This window comes from Oreochromis aureus, linkage group 7, assembly GCF_013358895.1.
Source record: "Oreochromis aureus strain Israel breed Guangdong linkage group 7, ZZ_aureus, whole genome shotgun sequence".
NCBI lineage: Eukaryota > Metazoa > Chordata > Actinopteri > Cichliformes > Cichlidae > Oreochromis > Oreochromis aureus.
This window is the reverse complement of record NC_052948.1, coordinates 59,363,188-59,371,937: the sequence shown is the minus strand read 5'-3', so window position 1 is coordinate 59,371,937 and position 8,750 is coordinate 59,363,188.

Here is an 8,750-nt window from a genome sequence, read left to right as displayed (position 1 = left end):
GTATCTACGTGTGTCTGTGTGTGTCCATGCAGGTGTCTTAATCATTAGAAATAGGTCAGTTCTGTTATTTCTGTATCCTTCATTGTGTCAATGAACTGTGGTGCTGCAGAATCAGTGAAAGTGGCTGAATTAGTGCATGGGAATTTTGTTTCATCCTCCATGTTATTCAAATGTAATAGCATTTTAAATATTGTAGGACAATAGAAAAGGTATTGATTTCTTTGTGCATGATCAGTGTGTGTGTGTGTGTGTGTGTGTGTGTGTGTGTGTGTGTGTGTGTGTGTGTGTGCCTGCATTAATAAAGAACTGTTGGTAGGCCAGTGCAAGCGATCAGGTATCAGTCCTGTAAATGAATCTGCAGAGCTGAATTCTCCTTGTGAGATCAATCCTCCTTTGTGTGTGGGTTTCTGATATAGAGGGCGATCAAGTCAGTGACAAGAAGACAGCCACTCCTGTGCTAATTAAAAGTGTGTGTGTGTGAGGGTGTGTAACATTTGAAGTGTGAATGTCAGAGGCAAGATTGCGTGGTCCTATTGTGTTCTGCTGCCTGAGCTACAGTATCTATTATGCTCCAATGGATTAACAGGCTGGGAAGCCAACAATAGGGAGATGCAATTAAATACTTATCTGTATTTCCCATGATGCATCACCGGTTGAATGATTTGTTAGATAACAGGGTGTGCAAAAATAGGGCAGAACAAAGATAACAAATACAGTTCCAAAGAAGTTGGGACTCTGTGTAGAATGTAAATAAAAAGCAGGTACAATAGTTCATGAATGTAATAATCTCACACAATATATCACGTTTTAACTTACATATTTTACTATTTCATGACAAATGTTACCTTAATTTGAATTTGATGTTGAGCATCACATCTCAAAAGTGTTGGGATGGGTAAAACAACAGGCAGTGACACGATTGGGTATAAAAAGAGCACCTTCGAGAGGCACAGTTTCTCACGAGTAAAGATGGGCAGAGATTCACTAAAGAAAATTGTGGTTATTACCCTCATGCATGGAAGAAAATTGGAAATTTTCTGAATAAGAAGTCATGTTTTATTTTACTTTTTAATGGTTCATTTTTTTTTAAGTTTAAACATTTAATATAATTTCTATTTTTAGTAAAAATACAAGGTTATTTGAAAATCTCTGGATTCTGTTTTTAGTTAAATTTTACCCAGCAACCCAACATCTTCGGAAGTGGTGTAGAGGGCATTAATCAGACATACAGCCTACAGTTGCTTTTTTGTATGCAGGAGGAGGGGGAGCAGACACCCCAAGGACTCTCATGTTTATGCATATTTTATTGCACTTAAAAAAAAAAAAAATTCCAACGCTATTCCACTTCAACTAGATCATTTCCTCCATGCATGTGTGTATAATCTATAAAGATGAACTATGCTTCGAAAAATCCAGATTTCAGCTTGAACACAGCTGCTATAATGCATACACTCAGTGATTTTGTAGGAAAATACTTTGTGCATATGCTAAAAATAACAAACTCTGCATCCTTGAATCCCAGTTTGCGTCCTGCTATGCCAGCGTTCAGCCCCTGCAGCTATTCGGAAGGGGACCCAGAGGGGGCAACTATTTGTCGCTTCTCACAAATCGGGGTCCCCGCTGCGCCCCGCGTCCCCGCCTGGCATGCCACGCTCCCAAGATGACCCTGCGGCAGATCTGTCGCATGCTGAAGGTGATGAAGCAGATCAGGAACAGAGAAGCTGCGGCCGCTGCGTCTCCCACCAGGTGACGTACATCTTTAGTTTGTGATCAATAACGGGGCTGTGATTAACAGAAAAATAGTTAAAAATTCAAATGAATGTAACTGTAGCTTTAAATACTATATATATTATATATATAGTATATACTATATATATATTGTTTGCAGTTTTAGTTCCTCTCCTTCATAATAGATGTCTACAAAAAAAATACTTTCACACTTTTCTTGTTGCAGGAGATATTTTTAATTGCAGTATCATAAATGATCACTTAGAAAGTGGCTAGCCTAATCGTTGGCGCCACTTTTTGCTCTCTTGTAATGAAGAGGTTGATACTAGTTTGTAAGTCAGCTGATGGTAGGACTAGAGAAGGACTGTATTCTTTGATTGGTGTTTTCTTTTCTGTTTTTGATAGCACAGCTGATCCAATGTGGTGTGTGGATTATATATAAAATAACTAGTCCCTGAAGCCTGCGTCCTTTCTAATAGCCTGCATGGGGCGTGTGCGCTGCTTGCAAAAAAAAAGACAAATTATGCTAAATCTATGAGATAAATATCCTCAGATAATTATTAATAAAGTAAACATTTTGGGTATTTTGCAGTAAACTCAATTGCTATTTTACGGTTTGTTTGTTTGTTTGTTTTAATAAATATTATATTATTTATTTTGTAAGTTATTGTCCATGTAGAGTAAAGTAATAGTAAAGCCGGGTGAGTCTATACGGGTGTGCGTAGCGTCCTGAAGTTCCAAAAAGCCTTTAAAGCAGCAGTCTACAAAACCTTTAGTGTTACCATAGTGTGTATCGCATTCTTTATCTTATTTTGGGATAATAGTTTGCCAACAGCTGTTGGTTAGCACTAAAAACAAAGTGAAGCTTTTGGCCTAGTGGTCATTACATTTTATCCACTGTGTAGCACACGTTTAAAAAATAATAATAATAATAATAATGATAATGTCACCTGGAGTTTCTGAGTATCATCTTTTGTGATTAAGGTTCATTAATTATAAGACATGAAACAGAACAGAAATGTTTCAAAGGATACAAACACAAAAAGACTTTTTAAAACAAACTGAGTACTTACTAATGCTGCTACCTCTAAAAACTGTCAGCCAAGTTTACTAAAGGGCAATATTACTGACTATGTTTAAATAATATAAGACAAACCATGTTCAAGTCACCTTTAAATAAACAAAAAAACAAAAAAGTTTTAAAAGCATTTATTTGTTGTGTGGTTTTACTTATGGTTAAATACATAATAAAAGTGAAAAACAAATGTAGGTGTTAAAGCTTTCTGTGTGGTGATAATGTAGCTACAAATATTAACTAACGAGTGCTCAGTAATTCATTAATAAATGGATTCTGGGCTGGATCCATCCATTTTGCTTGGGTTAGGTTGAGCCAGTTAATAGCTCACATAAGGCTGCTGCATGTAATTTATTATTAAAGCTTCACATTGCAGCGCCTAAAGACCAACCTTGACTATCAGTATCTGTACGATGGAAGCAAAGTTCAGAAAGTACTGTTTCTTTAGCGATAATGAAAAGCGTGCAGATTCGTGTGTCCACCCATTAGGATGATTACTACATTATTGATACATGAGGGTAATAACCACAGTGTCTGTGCTGGTCTTGGCTGCCCCAGACTGGACAGTGATCACATCAGTGATTCTACCCGCAGAGGCCACAGGAGCCGGCTGTTAATTATTAAATGCTCCCGTGTCACCACCAGAACAAACAATCACACTTCCTCTTCTCATTTCTCTGTGTCTGGTTTCTCTCTCTGTGTCCACAGGAAGCAGGGCTCTGCAGCTCCGGCTCCAGCGTCTCCGGGCGCCAAGTCAGAGAAGAAATGTGTCCCCAGCTGTCTCAGGCGCAAGCGCGGCATAAAACGTGTGAGCTGACCCGTGACACCCAGATGACTTCAGACAAACTTATTACCCAGAAGAAACCTATTTACTATCACATTCACGGTGACGTGGGAGATCATCAACTTCAGTCCTCCTCCAATGAAAAGGCTTTAATGAATTAACTGATGATGCTGGAGGGGCGGACACTTGACTTGCAGCCCACTAGGAGAGGATGAAATGGTCTTATTCCCAAACTCCTCCTGGTTTAGAAAGCGGAGTTCCTCTCAAGATTTTTTTTAAAGACAAAAATACTTTAAGCTACCATTTTTAAAGCCAGTTATTGTTGGTGGTAATCATTTGATTGATTGTTTGATGTTTATTTTTAATTCATTTTGTCCCCTTCAGTCTCCAAATTCAGGACTTTTATTAAATTGCCTCATTCTCTACTTTACCTCTGGACGTGTTTTGTTGTTTCTTTTCAAACACTTTAGACCAGTTTGACAATTATACCTTGTCTGCTTATTGAAGAAAAGCGTGTTCTTTATGTTTCTTTCAATATTGACACAGCCAACTCTGGCAGATGTGATGGTAGTCAACCGTTTCAGAAATCTTAAAGTTTAAAATAGTAAAATGGCAGCTGATTCCTCTGTGCTGTTCTTTACATGCAGTGTTTTATTTGTGTGTTTATTTATCTGTGCAATAAAGCTTTAAGAAGTTAGTGATAAACTTTTTTGCTTTTGAATAAAAACAAAAGAAAAAAGATTAAAATTAAAGCTTTCAAAGTAGCCTTTGACTTCCACAGCATATTAACACGCTCACATCCACCTCCATCTGGTTAGTTTTGTCATATATTATTAAAAGTCATTACATTCAAATGTTCAAACTATAAGAACAATAAACATGACATCAATCAGACTATGTAACGTATCCTCGAAGGATAAAAATGGATCTTATGGTGTCCCGTTTGTGAAATGTGGGCCGTCTTCTTATCTTTGATCAGATAGAGAATTTGAAGTATTTGCTGTTTCTCCTCTAGCAGGAATCACCTGCAGTATGTTTTCGGTCATTGAGTTTTGTGGGCATTCAGTTTTATGCACAGCATTTCAGGCTGTCAGACAGATGGCCTCACTCACTTTGACTCTAGAATGCTTTGTTATACAAAGGATTTCATGGTCAATGCAACTGCAAACAAGCCCAAATCATCATCCCTCTACCACCGTGCTTCACAACTGGTATGAGGTGTTTCTGCTGACATGCTGTGCTTGGTTTTCTGCAAATGTGGCATTGGATTATGGCCAAATGCTTCCACTGTGGTCTCATCTGTCCAAAGGACATTGTTCGGATGCAACTTTAAAAACCTAAAGATTGCTGCAATGTTTGTTGCAATGTTTGTTGTGCAAAAACAGCCCTTTGAACAAGCCACTCTTGTTCAGTCTTTTTCGAATTATTCTGTCATGATGCTGAATGAAAGGCTCATACAGAGTCATCTTAGAGAAGTGCTAACCAGAAAACACTTTTTGCTTTTTAATCCAGTGATCGTGATCTCTAAGGTCCTGTGTCAGGTCTTTGCTACATTTCTTTCCTATTTATTAAAGAAATTACTTTCAGGTATTGTTCATCTGCTGCCACGTCTTTCTTTTGAGTTTTGATCAGTGTTGATCAGTGTTAACAGCTCAAAAACAAACAAAGAAAAAAAAACATTCCTTTGAAAGTGATCAGGTACACAGACTGGACTGAAAACGAGTGAAAACTTTGAAAGAGCTTCACAAAGCCAGGAGCCAGGAAGTCTGAATTCTAAGAAACAAAGTAAAAAGAGATGTAGGAGTGACTCAAGACTGTCACACAGCGCCCTATTGCACCTTTAAAGTAAGACGGCTTAATTACTGATCTTAAGCATTGGATGCTTTTGGGGAAACACTCATGTCCATCCTTTTCCTTTTGCTCATCCGGAGCCGGGTCGCAGGGGCAGTAGCCTAAGCAGAGAAGCCCAGAGCTCCCTCTCTCCGGACACCTTCTCTAGCTTATCCGGGGAAAATCGAGTCGTTCCCAGGCCAGCCAAGAGATATAATCTCTCCAGGATGTCTTGGGTGTGCCCCGTAGCCTCCTCCAGGTGGGACATGCCCAGAACACCTCACCCAGGAGGCACCCAATCCAATGCCCGAACCACCTCAACTGGCTCCTTTCGATGTGGAGGAGTAGCAGCTCTACTCTAAGCCCCTCCCGGACGGCTGAGCTCCTCATTGTATCTCTAAGGGAGAGACCAGCCACCCTTCAGAGGAAGCTAATTTCTACTGCTTGCATCCGCAACCTTTACCTTGTGGTCACTAACCAGAGCTCGTGACCATAGCTGAGGGTAGAGATATAGATCGACCTGTAAATCGAGAGCTTGGCTTTTACGCTCAGCACTCTGTTGACCAGTATAACATCCGGAGTAGTTCAAGAGTGACGTGCAAATGTGGGTTGCAGCAAAGATGTGAAGCAATATGTAATTTATGAACACAACACACAAAGAAACAAAATCTGTGAGGTATCATTTTAGCAATAAAAGCATGGCTGTAATTAATGAGATTAACAGTGACTTTGTTCTATTAAAGAGTCTAGTAAGGCTCTACAATGTGACAGAGCTAACCTACACAATATTAGGACTGCTGTAGATAAATGGAATTCTGCCATTGCTCACTTTATTAATTGCATCTTATTTCTAGAATTTTTTGAAACTGTCAATCCCCAAAAGGTGTCATATGAAGCCACAATATGTTTTTGACTAAAGAGGCTAAAGTGTTCATATTATTCAAAGAAAAGAAGAACCAGATTCTTTGTAAAAGTAAACATGTTGATGAAGGGTATCGCGTGAACCAACAGAAAGGCAGTCAGATGGAAAAGTAGTCACTGTGAAAGGATCACAAAGTTCAGAACTCGCTGTTTGTTTACAGCCCAGAATTATTCATTTGCTGGCTAAATAATGTGGAAACTACAGGTCACCTGTACATTTGCACACGAGCATGTGTGTGTGGACAAAGAGAGTGGACAGTGGCCACCGCTGATCACACAACACTACTGTTAAAAGTTTGATGTGTGTGTTGGTGTTGGAGAGTAACCGAACGTGAGCGAGGAGTCAGGTTGTAGGACAGGAAGCCTTCCGTTTTTCAGTATAAGAAGAAAGCCAATACTTCAGACCTGGACACAACAACAACAGCAGCTAATGCTGGTGACCTGTAAAAGACAGCTATACATTAAGATCAATCATTCATTGTACAGGTTTAACATTAAATAAACAAACAACAGGTCAAATAGACTGGTGTCCCCTAACTGTGCTGTACCACAATCTCATATTTCATCTCTGAAAACAATGCTAAATAAAACCGGTATTCATTTACAATAGAAAACATGTAGAAAATGTACAATTTAAAGAAAAAATGGTAATTTTGAATTTGATGGCAACAAATATCTCAAAGTTAGCACTGTGTAGCATCTTTTAATAAACAATAGTCTGTGTAAGTCTGAGAACTGAGGAGACAAGCTGCCGAACTTTTGTGGGAGGAATGTTGTCTGATTCGGGATTCTAGCGCTTTAACTGTCCTGGTTCTTCTTTGATGTATTTTGCATTTATTGATGCACCAAATGGTGAAAGGTTTGGCCAGTCAGGGGAACGCAGACTTATTTTTTTTTACTATGAAGCCATGCTTTTGTCATACACCAATCAGACATCTTATTATTACCACCTGTCTAATATTGTATTTGTCCACCTTTTGCTGCCAAAACAGCCTTGACCCATGGAAGCATGGACTCCACTAGACCCCTGAAGGTTTGCTGGGGTATCTGGTACCAAGTCCGTACCAATAAAGTCCTTTAAGTCCTGTAAGTTGTGAATGTGGAGCCTCCATGGATTGGACTTGCTTTGTCCAGCACATCCCACCAATGCTTGATTGGACTGGGATCTGGGGAATTTGGAGGCCGAGTCAACATCTCAAACTCATTGTTGTGTCAGTTTCTGAACCATCTTTGTTTTGTGGCAGGGCACATTATCCGGCTGAAAGAGGTCGCATCCATCAGGGAGTACGGTACCATAAGTGTACGTGGTCTACAGCGTACGTGGTGCCAGGTGATGCCCAGGTAATCGATGCAAACCCACCAAGTCATCCACGGGATGTAAAAGAAAACATTATTCATCAGATCAGGCCACTTTCTTGCATTCCTGTTGTTGTCTGTCGTTGTGACCATTGTCGCCACTTTCGGTGGTGGACAGGGGTCAGCATCGGTGCACCTTCATCTCATATGCGACAAATTGCGATGCACTGTGTACTCTGATACCTTTCTATCAGAACCATCATGAACTTTTTCTGCTATTTGTCTGTTCAATTGGACCACATGCATCAGTAACTTCGACCCCACATGATCCTGCACTGGATCAGCACTGTTAATTTCTTGGACCACTTTGAGTAGATACTGACCACTGCACCCCACAAGAGCTGCAGCTTTTGGAGATGCTAAAACCTGTATATACTGTTCAGCAATGATGGCGCCTTTCCAGATGTGCAAGCTGCACCCCTATACCATGAAATATGCGGCGTTTTGAACTGAGTGTTGACAATCAGGATGAAGAATACAGTGCCTTTCCTGGACTTGTGACATATGGCTTCTTCTTTGCATGATAGAGCTATAACCTGGATTTGTGGATGGCACAGTGAACTGTAATTTCTGAAAGTCTTCCTGATTTCTCCAGATTCTCAGAACCTTTTGATGTTATGTTTTCAAAAATGTTATATAGTGAACGCCAACAGATGAGGAACAGAAGAAAATTTTGTCTCCGTGTTATCTTGAAACATGCAGGAAAACGTGACTTTTCCTGTTTTGGGCACCAAATTGAGATTTGCATAATTTGCAAGTCATAACTCCCTGCAGCCCTTCAGACACAGGCAGCAGACATATTGCCGGAGCATGTGTTTTAACTATGACAAAGTCATGTGAATTTGAAGCAATATCAGGGTTCTGCTGGCTAATCAAACCAATTTATTAGCACAGTATTGAAAAGAATAATAACAGCATTTCAGATTTGTGATGGTGAGTGAGTGACTGCAATGTCAAACGTGTTGAATATGCAAATATTTATAATGCCACTGCAGTCCTCCTCAATGCTTTGAATACTTTACGTATTTTTCAGCTTGTACTGGTTTTACTTTCTCC